This window comes from Camelus dromedarius, chromosome 8 (assembly GCF_036321535.1).
Source record: "Camelus dromedarius isolate mCamDro1 chromosome 8, mCamDro1.pat, whole genome shotgun sequence".
Classification (NCBI taxonomy): Eukaryota; Metazoa; Chordata; class Mammalia; order Artiodactyla; family Camelidae; genus Camelus; species Camelus dromedarius.
In genome coordinates this window covers 39036090-39063021 of record NC_087443.1, presented here as the reverse complement: position 1 = coordinate 39063021, position 26932 = coordinate 39036090, and the positions used below count along the sequence as shown (strand labels likewise).

The following is a 26932-nucleotide window of genomic DNA, read 5'->3' as shown; positions in this document are numbered from 1 at the left end:
ATCCCTTCTGAAGATAAGCCCAGTCTCCAGCAAAACATGATGAAGAGTCAAACTGTGTACTGCAAATCCACAAAGTACTGTCAGGAATAAGTAGATCCCCACACTTACTATCTAAGTGGAAAGCTAGCTGGAGAAGTCATAAGGAGGGCCAGTCTCAGCATCAAGAAAGGGAACCAGTTTTTCTCTATCTGTTTCTAAATTTTAAAACATCAAACATAAAGAAATGTATAAACACTTGTGTGTATAATATCAATCCCCTAGATTTAACAATAACATTTTATCATATTTGGTTCAAATCTTTTTTAAGCCTTCTCACACCAAACCACTGCCAGCCACTTGTCTTTCCTTCATCTCCAAACTGTCCTCAGTTGATATTTGTCCTGCTCAAGCTTGTTTTTGATACTTTCATACTTTTACATACATGTGTTTTTATGTATATGATTCAAATGTACGTATGTAATAAATTTATAACATAACTAACATATATCACATATAAACATATAATAAATATAGAATGTAAAGGATGTAAAGTTTGGTATGTTTTAAAAATGTTACCTAAATGGTATATAATTCATATCCTTCTATAGTTTGCTGTTTCTATTCTAATGTTACCTTTTAGAGACTCATCCATATTAGTACATGTAGCTCTGTATCATTCATTTTAACTGGTGTATAGGATTGCATTATATGACTAATTCACAACTTATTTGTCCACCCTTTTATTGATGAGCACTTAAAATTTCCAATTTTTTGCCTTTACAAAAATGATGCAATGAACATTCTTGTGCCTGTCATTTTGTATATACATGCATGAGATTTTCCAGATTATATACCTCGAAGTACAATAGCTGGGTCTTAGGATATACCTACATCTTCAACTTTGATACATACTGCCAATGTGCTGTCTACAATAGTCTTACCAGTTTACATTCTCACCAGCAAGTTGTGATAATGCTTGTTTCCCCATATCCTTGGCAAAACTGGTTTTATCAGATATTATCATTTTGGCTAGCCTCAGGGGTGTAAAATGGTATACTATGATTTTAATTTGAATTTCCCCTTGGTATGAGTGAGATTGAGTTTCTTTCTTTTTTTCTGCATCTGTCCCAGTCCATATTATTTGTCCATTTTTCTTGGATTGTCTTTTCTTATTAATTTGTAAGTATCAAAAAAAATTATAAATCTTTATTAAGAATTCTACACAAATAACTTATTTATAAAACAGAAACAGACTCACAGACATAGAAACAAATTTATGGTTACCGGGGAGGAAAGGGGATGCGGAGGGATAAACTGGGAGTTCAAGATTTGCAGACACTCCTATCTATAAAATAAACAAGTTTCTTCTGTATAGCACAGTATATTCAGTATCTGTAGTAACCTACAATGAGAAAGAATATGAAAATGAATATATGTATGTATATGTATGACTGAGACATTATGCTGTACACCAGAAATTGACACATTTTAAACTGACTACATACTTCAATAAAAAAAATTCTTTGTTATAGGACTTATAAACATCTTCTTTCAGTCTACAGCTTGTATTTTAACCTTGTTTATTGTGTCTTCATTGGTACAGAGTGTAATACTTCAATATAATCACATTTTAAAACCTATTCCTTTTGCTGTATACTTTCTGATACATAGTTTCCTATATTTAAAAGTTCTCTATGCTTTCTCCTCAAAGTTTTAAACTTTACTTTTCATATGTTGGCCTTAATTCCATCTGGAATTTACTTGTGTATGTAGTGTGAGGTAGGGATAATATTTTTTTCCACAGCCAATTATCCCAGTACTTGAATAGTTCTTTCTTCCTTTGAACTATTAACTGCCATCTCTGTTAAGAACCAAGTTTCCAAGTATTCACGAGTCTGTTTCTGGGACCAGTTCATCAGTTTCTCCTTACACAAATAAAGACCCTTTCATTACTTCAAAAAAGGCAGTTTTTACTGATATCTGAAATGACATCATTCTTTGGGTGAGATGTGACTATCTCCAGAAAGGGCAATGCTCTAAATCAATGATAATGTGACATGCATATCTTGCTTGGATTCCTTCCAATCTGTCAATCTACCGAGAGAAAGTCTGACAGAGAAAATCGGAGGAAGATCCAGAGAACACAGGGCTTCTGGGAGAGGGGGGAGGAGACAGACTTGGGTAGAGGGGCTCTCAGGCAGGAAATAAAAAAACTGGTATCTCTAATTACTCAGATTTTTTTCTAGGTTTGGCCCTAAATATAAATACATTTGCCTAGAACTATGGCATTTCAATATATAAGTGTGCCACAGCATTCTCTACTAACTCATCATAAAGTAATAACCAGAATCATAACTTACATTTATTGACAGACACATGGCCAAACACTTGAAATGTATTACTTTATTAAATCCCATAATATGGGTAATTCCTCTGAAATATAGATGAGAAAACTGAAACTCAGGAAGTAACTTGTCCAAGGTCACACAGATAGTAACAAAACTCAGCTTACATTCCTTACTAGTAGATTATGCTGCCCTCCATGCCGCACAACAACGGGATTAGCTATTTTTGAGGGGAGAGAGTGAATCTTATTTTACCATTACATCCTCAACCCAAGTACTGTGTTAGTCACACACAATAGGCTCTCAATCAATATTTGTAGACAAGAATGAATAGATGCATGTTGGCTGTGGAGTCTGTGGTTTCTGAGTCATGAAAGACCTAAGTGGTTTACTTTTAGTTGGTTCAAGGGGAAGAATCTTTACCTTACTTCCTCTGAAAGCCACGCCAAGTCTCTTTTCTACTTACCCTCAGATGGTGAGCTGAGTTATGAACATACAGCTGTATACTTCTTTCTATACAGATACTAGGAATGGACAAATAGAGTTGGGGTTGGGGGCACACAAAGGTCAGTGGCCTGCCACACTTCCAGCTTGGGCACTTGCTTCCCACCTCTAGAAATAATCTTCCCATTTCCCAGATATTTCAGCATCACTGGCTTTGTTTATCATCAGAAGACAACACAGCTTTGCCTTCTCATGAAGCTGTGTGCTAAATCTGAAAAGTAGTTTGCAGCTCAACCTCACAGAGCCTGCTGCTGCAGTGGGGATTCCCAGCCAGCACAGAGGCCCCTGCTGCTGAGTGGAGTTCCCCGACATGAGAAGTGAGAAGTGAGTGGGCCATAGAACTCATTGGTCTCTGGGGGATTGTCAGCACCATGACATCTCCTCTGAAGAATTGTTTTTTTCCAGGGGGTCATCTGCAAGCCGCGGGTTATAGTATGTCTGGAGATAGTTTTGGCAAGGCTTGAATCTCTCCCCAGACTCCACAGATTAAACGGATTGATTGATGATGGCTTTAGAGCAAGTAGGCTTCTATCTCCAACCTCCTTGGATTAATCAGTATACTGTCTCTGAATTGAGCTCAACCTCAGACCCTACTCAGGCCCTACACTGTGGGCTCTGTTTCAACCATAAGCATTTAGGAAGTTTTCCATCTGAGGTAGAAAGTGCATCATTGTTACCTTCTTTGTGCAAGAAACTCACAGCCGCTATCATGATCATTCACTTGGATTCTGGCATTGACTCACAATTCCCTGGAAGCTCTGTGCTTTCTGACTGTTCCTCTCCCTTGTTTCAGCCCTCACCACCAGTTGGCTGGACTTGGCCTCAGCTACCACACTCCTAGCTGAGGATTTCTGCTTTGTCTCCACGAGCACCACTGTCTTGAGCCTCCTCATGACTTGATACCCAATCCCACAGCCTAGAGACAACCCCCTTACTTTCAACAATCCATTCATCCGTTTGACAAATATTTTCTGTATACTTACTAAGCTCTAGGCATTCTTCTAGGCACTGCAATACAGTAAACAGATAAAAGTCCCTACACTGAAAGACTTACATTCCTGAGGAAAGAGACACATAGACAAAAACTATTTAGCATAAAATAATATCCAGTAGTAATGAGCAACACCATTAAAAAATAAAGTAAGGATAGAGAATGGGGAGGAATATGGGTGGGGGTTATCACTTCAGATAAAGGGATCAAGTAAGAAAAGAACATTTGAAGGAGTCCTGGATGAGTGAGGAGGAAAGTCACATGATGATCTTTGAGGGGAATACATCTGGCAGAGGGTCCAAGGTGAATTGAGCTGGGCAAGACTGAGGAACAGAAAGTAGGCCAGAGTGGCTGGAAGAGGAGATAGGAAGAAAGTGGCAGAAGATGAGGCCAAAGAGACAGGGAGGGTCCAGATCACAGATTGTGTTGATATTTGAGGCCACAGTAAAGCATTCTGATCTTACTCCAAGTATGTCAGAAAGCCATTGGAGGGTTTTAAGAAGGGGAATGATAATAAACTGATTCTGTGGTCTTATCAGCATATATTCTGTCAGGTCTTACCTGACAGATAGGTTAGATGGGAAATGAGACAAACAGAGGAGTCAAGGATGACTCTTAGGGCTTCTCTCAGACCTGACCTACTTTAGACACATGAAATGAGAAAACAAGCATATGCAAATGTGCTCATCAGCCACTCCTTTTGGAGACCGAGCTTCTTGGGCTCAGACCTCAGCCTAAATCTCCAAACTATCCACTGGCATCTAACTCAAATTATAGACATAATCCTATGAAGAAATGAAAAGTTTCCTGCATATATTTTTTCTACACATACACTGATCCAGTGACAATAAACTCCCAAGAGGGAAATGCTAGGGATTCCGAAGCCAGTTTAAGGTTCCTGAACACCCAGAAATTACATTTTGATCATGAATTAAAGCAGAAAAGGCCCTTGTGAGGCCTGGCAAATGTGCAGCATATGCATCACCTCCCCCCACCAAGCCCATGAGCCCACTGCTAATCAACAATGTCATCCTTATTCATTGAGACTGGATGCCACCTCACACTCTTTATCAATACACCACTTCACACATTCACTACCAATTAATAAGTCAGCCTGACAGATGACTGCCATTCTGGCTTCTGATTTATTGTAACAGTTTAGTTCTTCAAGATCAGGCACATCTTTAGGTATACTTTGACAATCTCCTCTCTGGGACATTATGAATGAAGCAGGAAAGAAAATATATTTATTGTGCTTTGACGTGAACACTTTACATAGACTGTATTGTCATGTTTTGGCAGAGTTCATCTTTGATGACAGTGTTAATCACACCCAGGCACACCCAGGCATCCAGTGCTTTCTACAGTCACCTAACATACCACTGTGCCATCCCTAATAGGTCTGTCATTCCTGAGTGATTCCATATGCCTCACACCTTTGCTTACATCCTTCTCAACCATTTCCCAACCCAACTATTTCCCTATATTCTCTGCATGCGATACTACATGGTAATAGGTTAAACCATATACATTTAATCCTGACAAGATGTCAACCAGCTGATATGTAATGCCTCTTCCCATAAAGTGATGTCTTAACCCAGCAAAATGGACCACTCTGTAATACCTTTAAGGTTATCATCTAATAATGGGAATTTCTGGAATTGTGACAGAACTTCTGGGAAGGAAGGTATTTGGCGGGGGGGTGTCTGGGAGAGAAGGCGTTTCACAAGCATGATACCGGAAAGGCAGGAGTCCATGTGGGTCCCCATCTATCACTGCATACCACAGAAAGACAATCCTTTTCTTCTCATGCCCAAAATAAAGGAAGGGAGCACCAAGAGGAAACATTTTAAACAGTCTTTGGGGCAGAAGAAAAATAATGTGCTATCCTGATTCTTCTAAAACTGTTTCACTAATTCTGCACTCAACTTCTAGGTATTACTTGGAATTTATTTCATCCACACCAAACTACAGGATAAAGAAGCTCAGAAGGGAAATTTCTTAACCGTGTATAGTACTCTAACCACATCCTGCCCAGAAAGGAGGGGCTGAGCTGTGGGTCACTACCCAAGGCATCTAAATGCACAGGCCTTCTTGGTTGTTTATTTTATTTGGGGCCTAGGCACTTGGACTTTTGAGAAAATTCTGTCACCATTATCAAGATAATCTTTCTTACACTTTGGGGAGTTTAACTAACCCCACCCACACAAATAGAATGACTCACTCCGGAGAGGTCTGAGTTGGGGGTCTGATAAGGCAGTGAGATTAAACAACTGCTTTAAAAAGAAATGTCCTAAATTATTCCTTTTGCAATTGTCTCTAGGAAGAAAGGCCAAGAGAGAGGGCATCCAGATACTATTTCACAGATATATCTAAGTCCCAGCAGAAAATAATGGCACACTCAAATTGTGTAATATGAGGAGAGTTTATGATAAAGAGACTCTTTTCAGAGAAGTGGCCACGGTATGGGAAAACAAGAAACAGAGCAGCATTTGGGGTTAACAATCGCTGCACTCTCCTTACTATCCCTAGGCCTGAACAGGCAATGGGAAGGAGTCATTTTCAAGGAGAGAGAGGATTGTTTGGAAAGGGTCTCTAACAGGAGGCAGGAGCTATGACTCATAGTATGGGGACCAGGATAGTCCACACTGTCCCCACAGGAGGGGAGGCAGGGAAATAAATACACCTCAATTTCACTCTTATCTGATTGACAGATCTCCTATTGGTGCCTCCAACAGGCCAATTCTGACAGGAAGCCCAGGATAGGAAGCCCAAGGCAAGAAAGCAAACCACAAGTCAGCTTCCTAAGGCACAGAACTAGGTGGAGAGGGAGGACACTGGATCTAGAGGGGGTAATCAGAAAACATACAGCAGATATGGTACATCTGTGTATCTTCAAATAACTCAAATCCAAGAAAAATGAGACATCTCTTTAAGCCTTCTCTAGCTCTAAAATTCTGTAGTTTTAAATATATTTATCATTTTATTACATAACTTGGTATTTTTCTTTCCAGATTACCCAAGTACTTCCTTACAAGAATGTGTAAATCCAGGGTGGAAAATGGCTTTATCTCACATGTCAATTCCAATCAGTAGGTCATACTTGCCTTCACTGTCAAGTTGAGGAAGGGGAGGCCCCACTGGGCTCAGCAAGAATAAGTATTGTGTTGATGAGAAATGCCTGCACAGACTCCCAAAGGGCAAGGGGCAGAGAAGTCCTTATATTAATGTGAACCAAAGCAAAAGGAGGAATTGAGATGATTATCCAGATAATCTGGTTTAAAATAAGTTTATTCAAAATATTCCCTTTAAGTGTATGTTTTTTTGTTGTTGTTGTTTATATATAATTTTATCTGCTTTCTCCATTCCAAAAAAAAAACAAAAAACCACTGTTATGAGTATTGCATACACTATATCATGTCAGTTTCTCTAGGAGCATGAACAGTTGACACTTCTAATTTTATCCCACTTTTATGGCTTTTATGTTCACATGTCCAAATGGCATCAATCTTACAAAATGACTTGTTATTTTTATGTTTGCTCTCTAGATTTACACAGTCCAATATGGTAGCCAAGAGCCATGTATGGCCACTTATATTTAGTTAGAATTAAATAAAACAAAAAATTCATCAACAGATGACTAGATAAAGAAGATGTGGTACATATATACAATGGAACACTATTCATCCATAAAAAAGAATAAAATAATGCCATTTGCAGCAATATGGATAGACCTGAAGATTGTCATTTGAAGTGAAGTGGGCCGGAAAGAAAAAGAAAAATGCCATATGAGATCATTTATATGAGGAATCTAAGAAATAAGAAGAATAAGAATAAGAATAAGAATAAGAATAAGAAGAAGAAGAAGAAGAAGAAGAAGAAGAAGAAGAAGAAGAAGAAGAAGAAGAAGAAGAAGAAGAAGAAGAAGAAGAAGAAGAAGAAGAAGAAGAAGAAGAAGAAGAAGAAGAAGAAGAAGAAGAAGAAGAAGAAGAAGAAGAAGAAGAAGAAGAAGAAGAAGAAGAAGAAGAAGAAGAAACAAGAAGAGGAAGAAGAGGAAACAAGAAGAGGAAGAAGAGGAAGAAGAAGAAGAGGAAGAAGAGGAAGAAGAGGAAGAAGAAGAAGAAGAAGAAGGAGGAGGAGGACACAAATGAACTACTTATTATTTATAACTAAGATGACTGATTCCTTGAATATGTGTAAGCACATTTGACTGTCCTTTATGATTGGATTACCACATTCTGTTGATTCTTATTTTGTAGTTGGCTTTATTCCTTTGATAACTATGTAAGTTTAAAAAGCCAAAGATCTAATCTTTTCTTAGAAACAATAATTAGTACATATATGTAAACTAAAAAAAATATGCAGTATACTGTATATACGTATTTACATGCAATATAATGTGTATGTGCAAACTGTAATAATTCTACCTAATAAAACTGAAAAAGGAGAAAAAAAATTTAAAAAATAAAAATCACCTTAAAAAAAAATTCAGCTCCTCAATCACACTAGCCACATTTCAAGTACTCAACAGGCATGTACTAGACAGCACAAATATAGACTAGTTCCATCACTGCAGAAGGTTCTATTGGAAGGTGCTGCTCTAGATCTCAAGGCTGGACACAATGAAAATGATGTATCTGTAAGTATCACTTAGGCATTTCATTATTCCCATGATGTACCAGGCAACAAGCTAAGTGCTTTATAAACATTATCTTCTTTAATTTTGTTGTTGTGGTGGTGGTGAGAACTGCTTAAGATCTACCCTCAGGAAACTTCAAGTATACATAGTCACCATTCTGTATATTAGATGTACTTTAGATCCACAGAACTTCATCCTATAACTGAAAGTTTGTACCCTTTGACTTACATCTCCCTATTTCCCCCTCCCATAGCCCCTGGCAGCCACCATTCTACTCTGTTTCTATGAAATCACACCTTTTTTTTTTTTTTTTAAGATCTTACATTTAAGTGATACCATACAGTATTTGTCGTTCTCTGGCTTATTTCAATTAATGCTATCCAGATGCATTCATGTTGTCACAAACAGCAGGATTTACCTCTTATTATGGCTAAATAATATCCCATTGTATATGTATACCACATCTTCTCTATCCATTCATCTGTTTATGGACACATAGGTTGTTTCCATACATTGGCTACAGTGAATAATGCTGCAATGAACATGGAAGCACAGATACATCTCTTCAAGATCCTGATTTCATTTCCTTCAGATATATACCAACAAGTGAGATTGCTGGATCATATAGTAGTTGTATTTTTAATTTTTTGAGGAACCTCCATACTGTTTTTCATAGCAGCTATTCCAATTTACATTCCCACCAACAGTGCACAAGGGTTTCCTTTTCTCCACATCCTCACCAATATTTTTATCTCTTGTCTTTTTGATAATAGTCATCCCAACAAGTATGACATGATATCTTATCAGGGTTTTGATTTTTGCAATTCCTTGAAGATTAGTGGCATTAAACATCTTTTCATATAACTATTGGCCATCTGTATATTCCTTGGGAAAAAAGTCTACTCAAGTCCTTTACCCAATATCTCATTTCACCTTCACAACCACCCCATGAGGGAAGAATTATCACTCTTGCATTGTAGACAAAGCCAAGACAGGTAAAGCAATTCATTCCATAACCACAAGATAGTAATTAAAAGAGCTCAGATTCAAAACTAGATCTTTCTGATATCAAAGCTCATGATCCTTACCATTATACCTGCACCTGCAAAAGAAATAGCAATTGTATTGAATAATTCACTTGGTTTTGTGCTTAACACTTGAGACTTCCTAGAGATAGTAAATAAATTAAAAATTTCAAAACCAGGATATTTCTGTATGTAATAGATTATCATCTGTTGTTCATACCATATAATAAAGAAAAGTATGAGATATCCTTGAATTAACCTTTTATCCATTTTTAGTATTGTGAATATGAATTAATAAGTAAACAAATGATTGTCTTAATACTTGTTCCACCTGTATCAGCCAAGGTCCCATCAAGAAAGAAAATGGCACACTCAAACTGAGTGAGAAAAGTTTAACAAAGTGATGACTAACAAGGTGTGGACAGTGTTTAAAAAAACAAAAAAGGAAAAGTGCATACCCCATGGCAAGCAAGAGTGGGAAGCCATTATTACCTAAAGCATGTGGGATGGGAGGAGCAAGGAAGGGAGCACTTACTGGAACCAGAGAAGGCAGTGGTATGGAGAAGGCGCCTGATGGAAGCTGTGGTCTTTTGTAGGGACACAGTGAACTTGGAGTGACTTAGCATGGAGAGAGCCACCTCACTCACCAACTATCCTCCAAAGTGAGGACAAGGTTGTCCATTGACAGTCCATACAATGCAGCCTACTGGGATACCCAGAAAGATAGAGAAGAGTGGAGGGCACACACAGAAGATACTGTACATATTATCCATAGTGTTGTTTGGGAAAAGACTAAGAACTGTGATGCATGAGATTAATGTTAACGGGGATAAGCTGACTAACAACAGACTTCCTTATATAAAAGAGAGTCACTTAACGGCCAGTTAAATCTTCAAGGTAGAAGAAATGCCCAACCTCAAGCCCAGGCAGACCGTGGGTCTATTCCCATCACCAGTTCAAGTACAGTTAACTGAACATTGTACTTTCACTATCGGGTTTCTTTCATGCCATGGCAAAGGACACGGCAACTACATCATGGTAACAATCTGAAGCAAACGGGTAGTTACCTAGAATATTTGCTTGATTGTAAAGGCTGTTACATTAGTGACTCAAGAATTGGCAGTAAGAGTCATAGTATTGAGAATGAAAACCATGGCTGGTCCTAATTCCAGGGCCATTTCTATAGAGCTGCCAAATTTAGCTTTGGGGACGAATCCTTTGACTCACTATTAAATGCCTACTATATTCCAGATATTAGCACACCAGTCACTCAATTCATCTCATTATTCCTGGGTATACCATTCCCTTTTCTTTAGTTATGACTTGACTGCTTCCTCTCTCTGATACCCCCTCCCTGCCCTGGTCTGATAAACTCCTACCCCTACTGCAAAACCCACCTTGAGGATCATATCCACTGGGAAATCTTTCCAATTTCTACCCTGAAGGCTGAGGGGCTCCCTCCCTGGGATCCTCACAGCTCTTGATTCATCCTGCTATTACAGCAGGAATCAGAATCTATTTATGTGTCTGTCTCCTAAGCTTGGTGAGACCTAGTGCTTAGCCAGGGAGAGGTTCATTTTAATTAAGTTTTAGTACATAAGTATCTTTGAAAGGCACTGTGGGACTGGGTGCGGGAGTAATGGCAATATGAGAGGAGAAAAGCAGATAAAGAGTAAATAAAGTCCCTGATCCCTGTCCTCAGAAGAAGAGTAATCAGATAAAATACAGGATGCACAGTTAAATTTCAATTTCAGATAAACAACAAACAATTTTTAATATAACTTTTAAAATACATCTCATGCAAAGAGATTAAAATATTGCCTGGGATATCATACACTAAAAATACTATTTATCTAAAATTCAAATTTAACTGGATATCCTGTATTTTAATTTGTTAAATCTGAAAACCCTGTCCTCTAGTTGATGAATTAAAATGTGACTATATGGTTAGTACTACGAGGCAGAGCACACTACTAATACAAGAGTGGTGCAGTTTGGAGAGCACTAGGGGAGACACTGGTAGCACAGGGAGACCCTGGTGGCGCAGGTCTGGGACAAGCCTTTCCCTCTTTTCAGTACAAAGGGCTCCTGCCAGTAAACATGGCTTCTCTCTGGCTACCTCAGCTTACAGAAGCATGGTGTGCTTGAAAGTACCCTGGATTTGAAAGAGAAGATCTGAACTTAAGTCACAGGCAGACTACTGATCAGCTGTGTGGCTTTCAGGAAATAGCTAAATTTCTCTAAGTATCATTTTCCTTTCCCATAATTGCAAAACTCAGAACTGATTTTTAAAGAGGAGGAGGGAGTCCTTTTATGTACTTAGGGATTCATATAGGGTGCACTCTGAGAAAAATGAGAATCTTCCTGTAGAAGATTCATCCACTGCCTCACCCATTTCTGCCTCCCACTGCTAACAGACACTGGCCCCTTGGCATGAGCCGAAAATTAATATTACTTCAATGCTTCATCCCTCAGAATCTTCTATATCACTGGTCAGCAAGCTTTTTCTGTAAAGGGGCTTATAATAAATATTTGGGGCTTTGCGGGTCATCTAACTTACACGTTATAAACTATTTTAGGCTTTTCAAGTTTCTGTTGCACCACTCAACTCTTCCACTGTAGCATGAAAGCAGCCAAGGACAATACGTAAACAAATGAGTATGGCTGAGTTCCAACACAACTGTATCACAGACACGACAGTAGAATTTCAAATAATTTTCAATATGTTGTGAAATATTCTTCTTCTTCTCACTTTAAAAAATCTTATAAAATGCAAATAACCATTCTTAGCTCTCAGGCCATAAGGAAATAGACAGCAGGCCAGATTTGACCCTTGGCTGGATTTGCCTATCCCAGTTCTACATAACCAAATTGTAAACCTCTGATAATCATTTCACCCCGGAGGGGTGGTCCATCTCCAACTATCTGTGCCATAGAGGAGAACTGGGAAAAGAGCTGTTCTGAGTTCTTATCCAGCCCTGGCTGCTGCTGTTAACTTGCAGTATGAATCCAGAGAAATTATGTCACCACTTCCTGTCTCATCCTTCATCTGTTTAAAAAAAGACCCAGGGTGAGGGGGCATTATATTTAGCAAGCTGCTAAATAAAGTGGTTGGGAAATACAAATGAGGTAAATAAGGACAGACACAGGGACGGTCCAAGGGTTGAGTAATATTGAAAATCATACGGCAAGAAAAAAAAGAGAAATCAAATTGCTTTCCTTGTAAATTTTCCACCACGATGTTTTTACTTCATGGAAAGCAGAGTAAGGTGTGAGGTCATTTTTCCTTCACACACAATTCACTTTCATGGAGTTTGTTAAAAAAGGAGAAGTTTCTCTCAACAGAGAAGCCTCAATGCCTAACTGAGCCCAAAGGGAGTATTTTCTCACGAAGGCCATTTCTGCCCCTCCCCTGCCCCTCCCTTCTCTTCCCACACTTCTCCCCACCCCATCTCAGCTACTCTGAGCGTATCCCACTTTCCCCAGTTATAGATAGTTCCCTTCTTGATTCTTTTCTCCTGCAGGATTGTGATGCTAAAACATTTGCAGGTATATTGCAAAGCCACGAACCTAACACAAACACTGTGCTTAGAAATCATTGTTGTTTTGATGAGATGAGATCAAGAAGATAGAAAAAAATTTTTTTAATTCTTAAAACTTATGAAAGTACAAAGAGTCAGGTAAACAACAATACAAAAAAGCCAAGTATAGAGAAGAAGGTGCTTGTTTCAATAACCTGGGAATTTTTTGCTGGTGAGACACAGCAATCAACTATAAATGAAAATCCTACAGAGTTTATAAAAAGGGCCCTTCAGGTGACATGAGGGGAAAAGATCAGGTTTTGATAGAAGTAGAAAGCATCCACCAGAATGGAATGATAATTAGAGATAATTATAGTCAAGTACAAGGGTGCCAGAATACTGGTGTCTACCCAGCAAGTAGAGTTGAATCTCACTTTTAATCACTTCAAACATGGCATTTTTATTTCTTGGTTGATGAATCTTTCACAATCTCAGTGTATTCACAGAGCATCTTGGCTCAACCAAGGTCAAAGAAATTAAGAGATGTATTCTCCTTAGAGTCTCAGTCCTTCTCAGACACTTAACTAAATGGCCTAAGAGAGGCACTGTGGGGCACAAAAGGGATCACCAGAATTAAGGACCTGGTCTTGCCCCTTTTGAGTCAAATGCATGTGAACACATGAACTTCTTTGAGCCTCAGTTCCTTTATTTGTAGAATGAGGTATCATGCTCTGTTCTACTTACCACACAGCTCTGTTGTGAAGCTAAAACAATATGACACATAAAAACAGCTTTGCAAATTATAAAAATAAAAGTTCTTTTTATGATTATTATTGTTATTGAAGAAGGAATAGTTCAGGTCAGCTGCTAAGCTATCAAACAGCTGCTTCAGTTAAATGAACGGATGACCTGTAAGGGTTAATAAGCACATGTCTTGGTCACCACTTAGGCCTAGTGAGTCAGAGCCCAAGAGCACGAGGTCCAGATCATGGGCTCCATGGGACCAGCTCATCTGACTTGGACAGCAGGAGCTTCCAAGTTAAAGAAATCTGGAATTGAACCCCATCTCTACCCCTTAATTCACCAGGCAAGTCCCTTATCCTATCAAAGCCTCACTTTCCCCAACCTTAAAATTGGGACATTAATGCTACCCTGAAGGGTTGTTGTGAGACTCAGAGATAACATATATAAACTCCGGTATGTAGAAAGTTTTTCATAAATAAGAACAACTACTGTAAAGGGAAGAGGCAACAGCTTTAACCCTTACCAGCTATTTTGCAAATGCATGTGGAGATGGCATATGTGAATGATCTGCTCCGATCTATTCCCATTTCTTAGGAATAAAATCCAAAAGATGTGGCCCATTGATTGATTCACATCTAAAAGCGATAGCACATTATAAACTGACTTCTTTCAGTTACATTTCTTATTGTAATACAGTTCTTTGGACACACCAACAAAAATTTTGATAATCTGATCTAAACTGGCTGTAAGGCTGCCCCATGCTCAAAATTGCCAATCCTCCCCATCTCCACAACCCTGCCCCTTGGTTGACCATAGTGAATCCTTTCCAAACTTCTGCCTCACTTTGCCTTCTACGAAACCCAACACCCTAGCCAAAATGACATCTCACTATTTCCCAAAGTCACCCTCTGTCAGAAAATCCTGAAGCTATACTAACTCAGATATCCCAGAAACAATGAGACTCTGAGATCCACTTGCAGGTGGCATATTGGGGAGTTCTCAAGAAACGGGTGAGGAAGTGAGGGTCGCAGGATTGGGCAAGGAGAGAAGTTGAACCACGATGAGGTGCCACAACTGAGGTCTCAAATGATCCCATGTGAAGCTCTGGAGCTGGGATGGCCCTTCAGGGATGTTATAATTATGTCTAGGGGCTGTGTGCTTTACCTGACATTGACCAGTCACTGCAGGTGGGACTCCCCCAGGGAGGGGGCATAACCTCTAGCAAAGGGTAGTTCTCAGAGAGGAACTCTGCTGAGCTCTGTTAGCAGCCAACCCTCCCTGTAGCTGGGCAATGTGTGAGTCCTGCTGAAGGGGCATCTGGGCAGCACCCCATCACATCCACTACTCCAATTTCCAAACTACTGCCCAGCCTTCAAGGCCCATATTCAACACTGCCTCACAATGAAGTCCATTCTGACCCTGAATTTTCTCCCTCTTCATACTTGAGATACAGCCATCACACCTACAGGACACTTCCAAGTGCCTCTTGTGTTGCCACTGAGCTCAGAGGTCACAAAGCTCAAAACATATACCTGGTACCACTTTTCAAAATCCCAGTGAATGTAGAGAATGAGAAAGTTATATCCCTTAAACACATGCAGTGATGTGTGTTCTTATAACTTAAAATTTCCAAGACCTCAGCACATTGAAGCATACTTAATTCTTCCTAGTCTGGTTCCTCATTTTGTTTATAGGAAAAAATATTTCATTGGTAATGATACAATTCTATTCTTACACAATATCCATTGGGGCTTTCGTTTCCTTTATTTGCTGAATAATTCTTCTTTATAAAGTATTCTCTTGAAAATATAACAAGAAGTACTATACACTGAAAGGAAAACTCAGACTGGATGAGCAGGGTCAAATTAATAAGAAATCTTCCAAATTACACAAAACTATCAGCCATAAAGAAAATATAGTTGTAAAGAGAACTCAGTATTCGTTGTAAGTATACCTATCCAGCTCCGTTAAGAAGTAAAAAACTGAAGATTAGTGTCACATTAATGCCATCATTTCACATATTTTTGAAATGACTTACTGGATCAAAAACATGAAAATGATTATTTCCAATAAATAGGTTATGTGAATGAAAAAAAATTGAGTTAAATGAATGAATGAAGCTAAATTCTTCTACCAAATGGAAGATATATATATGAAAGTTATATTTATATTTGTACATATTTACACATATAAAATATATATAAAGTAAGTTATATGCTTATATTATATGTATTTATATATAAATGTGTGTATGTGCACACATGTGCATTAGCGGAATATACACACATATATATGCTTCCCTAAAAACTTATATATAGCTGTTGTCCTTTGGGTAATTATACCACTTAACTCTGATAGATCATCACAAAGTGAAGGGCTGAAGCTTCTCCAGTTCTAAGTCAACAGTATGGTCATCTGTATATGATCCCTCCAGTGCTTCTTAATCTACAATACAACACTTTACACAGTATCACCCTTAGACCCACGCAAGCAGCCCACCCCAATCCATACCTCAGGATACCTGGGCTTTGATGGTATTATGCAAATTTGTCTAAGTCTTCCTCAAGTACCTGGCATCTACCAGTGCTAGCAGTGACACCCAGGTCAGGCACCCTCATCCTAGACTGGGATTTGCACGGGCTCTGGTCCCCACTTCTCCTATTCAGGGCACTCTCCAACCCTCTGCCCCAGGGTGGGGTTGACTAGATGCACCCATGACCTCAGACCTCTTGGTTGTGTAGGGTCTATGGTCAGGTTCCGTTCCAGGAGGCTGGCCTGGCAAATGGGTCAACCCCCACTGGTCAGCATGGTGTTTCTTCACATAACATTGAGTGACCAGAGTGGATGATTTCCTCATAGTGGACATAGGATCATTCAGGAATAACTTCACTTTTGGGCTTGAGCCTGGTATTTGTGGGCCTGTCAGCATTTCCACTGCAGTGCTGCCACCAGTCTATAGAACCTCAGGCTGGTGGGGTGGAAGTAGTATCCTTTGCCCTTTCTGCCCCCCGACCCTCATTGCTGGCCCAAGGGTGGTCACCCCACTCTCATCAGCTCTTGCCACATGTCAGACAGTCCTCAGGAGTGGCCTCACTCATATCCTCCAAGGTTTTTGGAGACCGCTATTCCACAAATGGAATGCAAATGGCCACAGACCCTTGCAATAGATGACCCCTTGTCTCTGGTCAATGTGGTAAAATTGTATTTTCCAAGGTTGACCTTTTTGTAAGAATAGGACTACTCTTCTCACTGGTCCCACAGGACCCTCTCCTATCATCAACATTGAAAGAGATCACTAGGAATGCAGTAATGACAGCCTAAAGCAATCAAGAGAAGACATGGTTGAAAACTGTTATTCTACATTTATACTATAAATTTAACATGACCTAAAAATGAATTATTGTTTCCATTTTTCTGCATACTCTGGGTAAAACTTGCATTTGTGGTCATCAGCAAAGAAGCACAGTAATGATCCTTAAGAGTCATTGGAGGCCAATGTTTATAGGCAGCACAATGGAGGATGAAGTGCCCTGAGTAATGATATGACTAGCACTAAACAAATGGTTATTAGAGACCTAGTCACATTGCTTCAATACAAGTAGGCTTCAAAAAGCTATGCCACTGTAAGTAGTAACATATTTGTCACCTTTTTCACATCACAGGAGATAAAAAGTTAGCCAGGAATGGGTGTATTTGGCAAAAAACAAACAAACAAACAAAAAAACAAAAACCAGAGAGGTGGTTCTTGAACCTAAACAGAAAGAGATGGTGCCTAGACACCATGAAGAATCTTCATATGCACTGACCAGACAACAAGCAAATATGTAAGGACTACTTTACTTGTCATTCTAAATCTTCATTGATAAATGACTATACCTCAAATGGGTGCATTAACTTTATGTTTTTTAATCAAATTCTTTCTATAGGTAGGGCTCCTGCAAAACATGTTTTCCCAAGGTCCTGTGCATCCTCAAAGTGGCCCTGATCCTATATGAGTTTTTTAAAAATCACCCTGAAACCTAGAGATACTGAATAAACAATTATTTTCACAAGCCCTTTTTCAGTGCAGCAAATTCTCTGAACACTCCAGATTGTGACTGAATATCATTATTAGAGTCACTTGATGATGTCTTCCAATGGAATGTTTGAAAAATATATTGACTCTTAAAATCAAAATAAATGTTAAGACCAATGAGACCATTTCCCTTGCTCCGTATCAGTCATATTTCCCCATGCTCTCCATTCTTACCAATTCTTGTTATCCACTACTTAAAGTCCCATAACTGTTTTAGATATCAAATATAGGTAATTCATATTTAAAGACAAGCTAGTATAGCACTGACTAAAAATGCTCATTACATCTGACCCAGCTGCCTCACATTCTTCACCTTCTTCTTTTCTCCCTCCCACCTTCAAGCAGTCTGAAACCCAAAAACACCAATGAAAATGTTTCCCTGTTTTCATAACTTTCTGAGAAGAGATTCCATCACTGTGTCCAATCACTCATTTCAACGTCTAACAATGTTCACAAGGTACTCATATGAGGCACTTCCATGCAAGGCACTTATCCTGGATCTGATGAACATATCTCTGGATTGATTGTTCATGTCTCTGGAGTCCTAACCAGAGACATCCAATGACCCCATCCTAGTCTATCCAGGCAAATAAAGCCTTTTTTAGGGAGCAAGTATCTTTCCCACAAAGATCATGCCTTAAACTCCTCTGAATTTATCTGCTACTTTCAAGCACAGATCAAAATACGTATTTCTTAAAACTTAAAAAAATCCATTTCCAGATTTGCTGATAAATCCCTTCCCCAAAAGATTATTTAAGCCCTTTTGATTAACTCTGTGGTAAGCTATGAACATCAGTCCATTTCCTCTCTAGTATTTTTGTTTTGGTTTTTATTCTTCTTCCACTTACTGTTTTTCCTATTTGAAATTGAGGTCTCCTGATTTTAACCCATGTGAAAGAAACACATTATTCAGCCTCTTAACTGTTACAGGATTTGTTTGACAGATTATCTCAATCCTTACAAAGTAGAAAGGTAAAGCTCCACTATGCCAGCTTGTAAGTCCAACTTCACTGTGGAAACACAACCACTGAGTCCTTCTTTCCACTGCCTAAAACTGCAAAAGGACAGTTTCCCCTTAGATCTCCCCAAGCTAATGTCTGACGGCTTTAGAGGCTTTGGAGGCACATTTGACATCTAGATATGAGAAGTGAAAGCTAAAATGCAGTGATTCACATTTGTAGCAGTTATGAATTTTACATGGTTAAAAAAAAACAAGCTCTCTTCTATTCACTGTAAATGAACTTAAATCACTGATAGTGGAAAACTTAAGCTTAACAATCAAGATAAACTTAGTTACTGGTTTATTCTAGAGTCCCTGGGCGGGAATCATCAGTCATCTCAGGATGCTCCCTGCCCTTTCTTTTCTCCTTATCCCTGTGGAGTGATCTAAGTTAGGGGAGGGGACTTTTGAAACTTTCCGCCATCAGTCTGAGGTCATCAATAGGTGTGATACTCAAAATATTTAACAAGCAATAGGTACAGGTACCAACCAATCAGAACAGATACCAACTGACACAAATGATAGGGCCTTGCTGGTGAGTACCAGGTGATGTCAACCCTGCCCATGAGCATCCATCCACAATGACTTCCAATGCAGCCTGTTCTTTGACACCTGGGACCTACCACTATGGCATCCATGGTTGAAACACCTGCATCCTGCTCTGTTCTCAAGTTGATGAGTCCTCAAAGGCCACACAGAAGACTCCAGAGACTTTCAGGTCATTTGACATCTAAATATGAGAAAGGAAAATTAAGACTGTAATGACTCACATTTGCAGCAGTTATAAATTTTATACATTAAAAATAAGAAACATACAAGTGTGTACAAATGTACACACTCTTACTATCTCAGGGGGATGAACATTTATGACTGTCTGGCAGTTCCTGGGGTTGCAGGCATTTTGGGGTGCTGCTTTAGACTTTCTCTTCTTAGATTTTCTTGCTGCCTTTTATACTTTGCTGCTGTAGAGCCATGCTAGAATGGGAAACTTACCTACAAGAATAGCTTTCTTTCTCTTGAGCTTCATTAGGAAGCAAGGTACATGGCCCCAAATCCATCCCAACCTATCCTATCCTATCCTTAGGTTTTCCAAAGGTTCAGTAGGAGGCGAGCAGGGCACTAAGCACTTTCTCCAGGTATTTATCAGCCTCTAATCTCTATTTTCTTCTCCTGGGTGTCTGCTGCTCAAACCTGATCTCCCTTGGGGAGGAAAACATTCATGATCTATTTCTTCTCAGTCTGTGGTTTGGCATAAACTCTATGCACTGCAGCTTCCAGACTCTTAAGCTTTTGAAGCTCAGGCTTTTGCAGTAAGTCTCAGCTTTGAAGAGTATTGCCTCTCTGAGGAATTTAAACAATAAATTCAGAAACTCAATTGATTTTCTGATTTTAGCTTTCTCCTAAAGTAATAAATTCCACTGATACAACGGGTAAACGGCTGCAAAGAAGGAAATTGTGAAAAAGGAAACATACACACAAAAACTCTTTGGTATCTTTTCCAAACTTTATCCTTTGCACACATTTTGGGAGAGTTTCTCTCAATATCCAAAATAGAGACTCAGAGGCCTCTTCTTGTAATTAAGATGTACATATTAATAGTTAATCAAGAACTTGTGACAAAGACATTTAAAATACAAAATATCTTCATTAAGAAAATTCTATTCCATTTAATATACTACTCGTTCAATGACCTCAACTCAAGGAAAACTCAAGATGGTACATCTATCCTCTACTGTCTTTGTTTTCTTTCTCCCAAAGGAAATATTTCAAGAGCCCACATTCCTCACATATGTGTCACCCTGTTCTAAAAACCTTCCTTCTATAGAAGAAAGGAGGTTACTTTAAGGACAGTTAAGATTTTTCACACCGAATTTTAGGGGCTGATGGCATAAGTTAACACTTCGGGATGTTGACAATTCACTTCTTTGTCTTTGACACTGGTTTTAAAGGAATATATTCCATTCTGGGTTTTTCCCCCCAAATCCAGGAAGTAAAATACATATTTTAACATATAAATATTCAGGATCTGAGGGAAGACTGAAAGCAATGTTTAGTCTCCCAGTAATGTAGGTATTTGCATCTTTCCCTAACAGCCAGGTAGATGCAACATATCATCCTGGCACTAAAAGTGGAAAATGGGTTAAAGAGGAGAAGGAGGAAAGGTGGGGCACTTATTTTTGTACAGCACCTCAGAGGATACAATAAACTCTTCCTTTGGTCTCATTTGACCCTGTAAACAACCTATGCTGTGAGACCAATACTATTATCATCCCTATACCTGATGAAACTGATGCTCATGAAGAGTGTGTCTCATACAAGGTCACAGAGGTAATACATGATAAGCTGTAACAAACACAAACCCAGCTATTCTGATTTCAAATCCCACACTCCTCTCACCAAAGCACAGTAGTATCCCCAATTAAATGCACATAGATTTGGGAGCTGTGGCAATTCTCCTGAGAGACCATTCCCATCTACAAAGTTACCTATTGAAGCTTATGGCCAAGAATACTACCACTCATCTATATGCATGTTTCTCCTCTTCCTTTAGAAAAGGAGACATATTAGAAATTTCTCAGCCTCTTTAGGTGAAGCAACATGACTGAGTTACGGCAAATGGACTGTGGGCATAGGTGACGCATACCACCTTTAGGCCTGGTCTCTTATGATCACTCTCACAATATGCCATGTTCTTTTTCTTATCCCATCATATACTCAGATACAAAGGAAATGGTGGAAGAAGTGAGGGTCAGTGAATGGTTGCAAAGAGCAGCAACGGCCTGTGACATGAATGAAAAACAAATCTTTAATGTGAAAGCCATTGACCTTTAGGGGCCCTTTGTTAGAGCACTGGTGATTTATCCTGACTAAAACAAAGACCAAAGAAAATATCATATTGTAATGCCTAGGCTACAGTGACACCAAATTTTTTAAATGATAAAGAGAAGATGGGGAAACTATCTTTGATTCTTAACGTCCTCTTAAATTTGACAGTGAAAAATCTTAATGATAATTGGTACAGGAAAGGTCCGGGATTGGTGAGTTTTACACACACACACATTTTACTTTACATTATGTCAAATAATTCTTGGATAGGGCGAATTCAGGCTTTAAAAGGACAGAAAATTACATAAATGGGGGAAGGGTCCTCTCAAAGAACATAAGTTCCAAACAAAATTAAGTACAAAAGTAAGTATTTACTGAGAACTGGAAAATAAATTACAACCAAATTGAAAATTTTTAAAGCTGACAAAAACCATAAACATCAAAAAATCCAAAAAAGATAGTATAAGATTTTTTTATTGGCTGCCTGACACACCCATATAATATTTACATTCTTTGGCTGCATACTCTTACCACCCCCTTCCCATGGCAATGACTTTCTATTTTTTTTAATACAGAGAACAGAAAGATAAATGTCTTTCTTTTAACACAGTTGGTCAAAATTTGTTCTTATTATTGATTGTAGTGTCATGTGCATATTTAGGATTATTGTCAACTTTGCAAAAATCTCTATCAAATTTCTGCTATATATGAGTGTAAAGTTTAAACGAATTATCCAGTCTGGCTTTCAACTCTGTATATTTCAAGCTTGTTTCTCGTATTCAATCCACATGCTTCCAAGGCTGGGGACCATCAGACATTAATATTAAGATAGAATTTCTGCCCTGAATCTCTGTGTCATAATGTCAGGTGAGTTGGCACAATGGGCAATAGAAATTTTCCTGGAAGATGTGTGTATTCTAGGAAACTAGCTATAATATGGAAGTGATTGAAAACTATATTAAGTATATCCCAGTAAACCCACACTAAGTGTATTCCCCATTGTACTTTTCTAAGTAAGATTTTTTAAATATATAAAAATCATGGTTTCCCCTATATCACTTAACTTGAGGGAAAGTGTAACATGAGAAGTGAGAAAGTTGGAGAGGAAAGAGGGAGCTTAACTAATTGTAATTAAAATATCTAGAAATTTTCCCTAGAGTTTAATGTTTTAATAAAGCTCAGACTAATGACCAAAGCTAGAATGGTCAATGCTCTACTCCTAAATTGCAAATGTGATTCAGGAAATCCCAAATCAGCTTCATGACCACATTTGTTGAAAACTAAACTTTTTAATGCTTTCATTAGGTAAAATAAAATTAAATCTCTTCTCAAAGTAAGTCCAATGATGTCCCAGGTATCTCTCTTTCATTGCAACATAAACAGTCCAACAGTTAAACTAAATTTTGTGACCACTCATAGGAGCCAAGATCATGCAAATAAAAGTGCCTAATAAAGGTAGGCATAATAGGTACATAATAAAGACAGACATTGCCTATTGGCACATTAAGGTTTTGAGACATTCACCACATCTAAAAAATGACCCTTTGAATTTTTTAATTAGTTAAGTGGATTGAAATGGAAGATGGGTTGAGTTTATCCAGGTGGGTCATAAGTTGGCTGGAATTAATCTAGGAAAGCTCCTGGGGGGAGATGTGTAATTTGGGGTAGTACTGGGATAGTGGCTAAGCTCCATGAGCACAGGAATTTATCTGCTGTGTTCACTGCCATCTCTAGTGCCCCTAATACTATGAAGCACATACTAAGTGCTCAATTCACATTTTTCACTTGCATGGACGGATGGAAGGAAAGAGGGAGAGAGGAAGGAAGGAAAGAAGGATGAGAAAGGAAAGGAAGGGGTAGGGAAAGGAAAGAAGGGGAAGAAAGAGGAGTGGAGGGAAAAGAAGAAAGGAGAACAGAAGGAAGAAAGGGAGGAAGAAAGGAAGGAAGGAAGGAAGGAAACAAACCAAACTGTGCCTTAGGTAAATCACAAATCAGTGTGTCTCAGGATCCTCACCTATAAAATGAAGAGTCCCTCCCTCATAAAGTTGTCATGAGGATTAAATGAGCTACTACATATAAGACATTTATAAGAGGACCTGGTACTCAGTAAACCTGAGTTACTACAATAAATGTTAGATCTTCACTTAGTTCCTTGGAGCAATTATGTTACTCAAAGTATTCAACAAGAGAAGATAGTGTTACTGATTGGCACAGAGAGAAGGGAACTGAATTAGATGAATGATTAATGCCAAGGGGCCTGAAATCTCTATTCTAAAAATTTACAATTTCATGGGAGAGTCCAGAAGATCTGGGATTTCATTCTCAAATAAAAATGAAAAGAAGAGCATGCCCTGTGATGTGGCAGGAAGACTCATCTCAAGCCCCAGTTGGGTAAATGCAATCAATAACATCCTGTCAGGAACTTTTTGTGGTCTCATGTAAATATAGGGTACCTGAATAAAAGATAAAAACTGTCATTTCCTCTCTCATGTTGTAGCATGATGACTTATCTATTCCTTTGAAATAACCAAACCAAACCTAACAATTGCTCTTAAACTTTCCTAGTTTAAATGTATCCATTGTGAAACATAAGGAAAAACTGGTACAGGATGGTAGTATACTTTTAGGACATTTGCAGAGAGGAACACTAGAAAGAATGAGGAATAATTAACTCAATCCAATGGGTAAGTTATCACTCCTAAGACAGCCTATGAGGGAAAAAGTATCATGGGCTGTTTAATCAACCCTGAACTACGGGGGTGACTAGTTATAATTTAGGTGTTTTCCAATTAGTTAATACAAAACAGTAATAAATAGTCAGCAGCATTCTCAACCCAATGCTTCCATGCAGTTAATGAGAGTTATTGTAGAGTTCTTTTAAAAATCTGAATTTGACTTGGGATATTAATTAAAATTTTTACTTCTCAAAATTATTATGTTTTATTTGTTTATCAAACCCATGATCTTCAATGCAATTCAGGCTTATAAAGGCAATATGAAAAATCACTGAGGCAGGAAGCAGGAGCTATTTTAACATACAGGCAAGCCACTGCAAATAAGGAATCCTTTAAATTGGGGGACAACGTTGAGGTCCAGGCATAAAACAGCAAGTCACAATTGGTCTCCCACTGTTTACAATATGCTCTTGCTCTGAAGGGAAGTGAACATCAGCTTTAACACTATCCACAATGGAAGCTGCATAAGATGTATGGCAGAGAGTTTCATATGATGTTGGTGTTTCATAAGATCCCAAGCAGAGGACATTCTGGTCAGGCAACTTATGAGCAGTGATGGTTCCCCAACTTGGGCTCACCCTGAAAGCTCATCTCACCCCACTTGACAAAATGAAAGCAAAAGTTGACACTGTCTAGCACAGACCTTCAGATCCAAGTCCTCCAGAACACATATATAATCTCACTGTGATCAAGTAAAAGGGTGGGATTGATACCGTTTTCCCTATGCCTTATCCTAATTTCTAAAAAACCTACACTTCAGTTCATTTGTATAAACAACATCAAGAATTATTTTCAAAGACAACCTTCTGAAGTAACTGGATACTATTATAGAATAATATTTACTTATTTATCACATGGGCCAATATTCATTAAAATTTAAAGTAAAATCAGATCCACTCAAATCCCAGTAACTAATGAGGAAGAAGCATGGAGAAAAAAAGTCAGAAAAACCCAGAGTAAGATCTCAAATTTACCAGAAATAGGACCAACTTAATAGAATAAATTACTTGACCTGGACAAGACTGAATTTCCTCAACTATAAATGGAATTGAGAAGTCTCACCTTACAAGGTAGCTGTGAGAAACAGCATATGTACCAAAGAAAGAGTAGGGGCTCAATAAATGTTCTCATAATTATTAGGATCAACACGAAGATTTTGTGGTAATTCAACAAAGGCAGAGCATTAGTAAACCCAAGTTCCACTCCTCAAGGCCCCAAATTTAGCTGAATGATATGAGGCAAATTCAATCAATCAAGTTCAGTTTCCTCATCCTTACATAAAAACAGTAGTTGCAATCCTTGTTAAATACATAATTTTAATGGTGAAAAATAAAAAGGTAAAAATCTTTAAAATTTAAAAACACTATACAAAGTAACATTAATGTAATTGCTGGTACTGTTAGAAAGACCAAATGCCCTTTGTGTTGTTTTTGCTGCTTTCCCTGTTCTGCTTTCAGTCAAATGCCTAAGAGTTCTAGGCTTATCTAGGTCTACTCTGCCAGTGTGGTAGGGGCAGCACCACAGCCCCTTTGCTCCCTATCCCCTTGAAATATGACATTTTTCCAAACTGAAATCTGGCAATTCTAGATAGGATGTGGTGGGTATGCTGAGTAAAGAAACTACTGAAGCAATTTCTCTTCCTGGGAATGTCCAGGAGGAATCCTCACCTACTCAGTGGGGTTTTAATTGTCTGGGACATCTTCCTCATTATTCTGCTAGTGTCCCTTCTCAGCTGCCCACCGAGCTTGCCCACTGCCTTTTTGATTGTCTCTGACCCTTTCTGAATGTGTCTTGTTCCCCTAATAATGAAATGCTCTTCTTAAGGCCCAGATCTGTGTTTTAATTATCTTTGAATCTTCCATGTTACTTCTCACTCTTCTCTTCACAATTGATTAATTCTAACCTTGGATAAATCCTCCTTTTTAACTACTTATTATCTGTCTGAGTTTAGCAAAATGACTGTCCAGCAAAATAATAGAGAAGTCTGAGTTTCTCTATCTGACGAACAGGGTAACAACACTTTATGATATGACAATAATAGTAATTACAATAACTAACACATATTGAAAAGTTACAATATCCCAGACATTACACTAAGTGCTTACAAACAGAATTTCATTTCATCCTCTCAGTAACCTAATGATTATGTCTCATTTATAGAGATGGAAGCCAAGGCACAGAAGAATAAAGTAACTTGCTCAAGGAGTTAAAGTAGCTTGTCCAAGTTTGTGGGTGCAGAACCAGGATCCTGACCCAAGGCTATACCACTGTATTTATATTTAGTATTTATAATACTTCTAGCTTTTGTCCCCAAACCAAAGTTTCAAAATTTACTTGGAACATCAAAGGTCTTGTATATAAGCCTATTGCTAATTGTGAGAATCTGATTTGTAGATTTGAATACACATTTAGTTCATCTCCTCTATCTTATGAACCAAACCCATTTATAATCTGCATTGTTTCAAAGTAATGGAACTGCCCTAATTCATAAATATTCAGTTTCTTCAAATTATACCAAGGAAGAAATTGCTTCCTGTTGGCAGGGCTG

The 26932-nt window shown here is 38.4% G+C and overlaps 1 long non-coding RNA gene across 3 annotated transcripts in view; it reads right to left on the bottom strand.

The window, feature by feature from the left end:
* Nucleotides 1-26932, bottom strand: part of LOC105093859 (uncharacterized) — a 324842-nt gene that overhangs the window by 259065 nt on the left and 38845 nt on the right. For 2 of the 3 annotated variants that reach the window (XR_010381944.1, XR_010381945.1), the window contains exon 3: nt 19447-19553. This is a non-coding gene — a long non-coding RNA (uncharacterized LOC105093859). Of the gene's footprint in view, nt 1-1170; nt 1382-19446; nt 19554-26932 lie in introns of those variants that run through there. The other variant, XR_004139659.2, reaches the window with a different exon arrangement.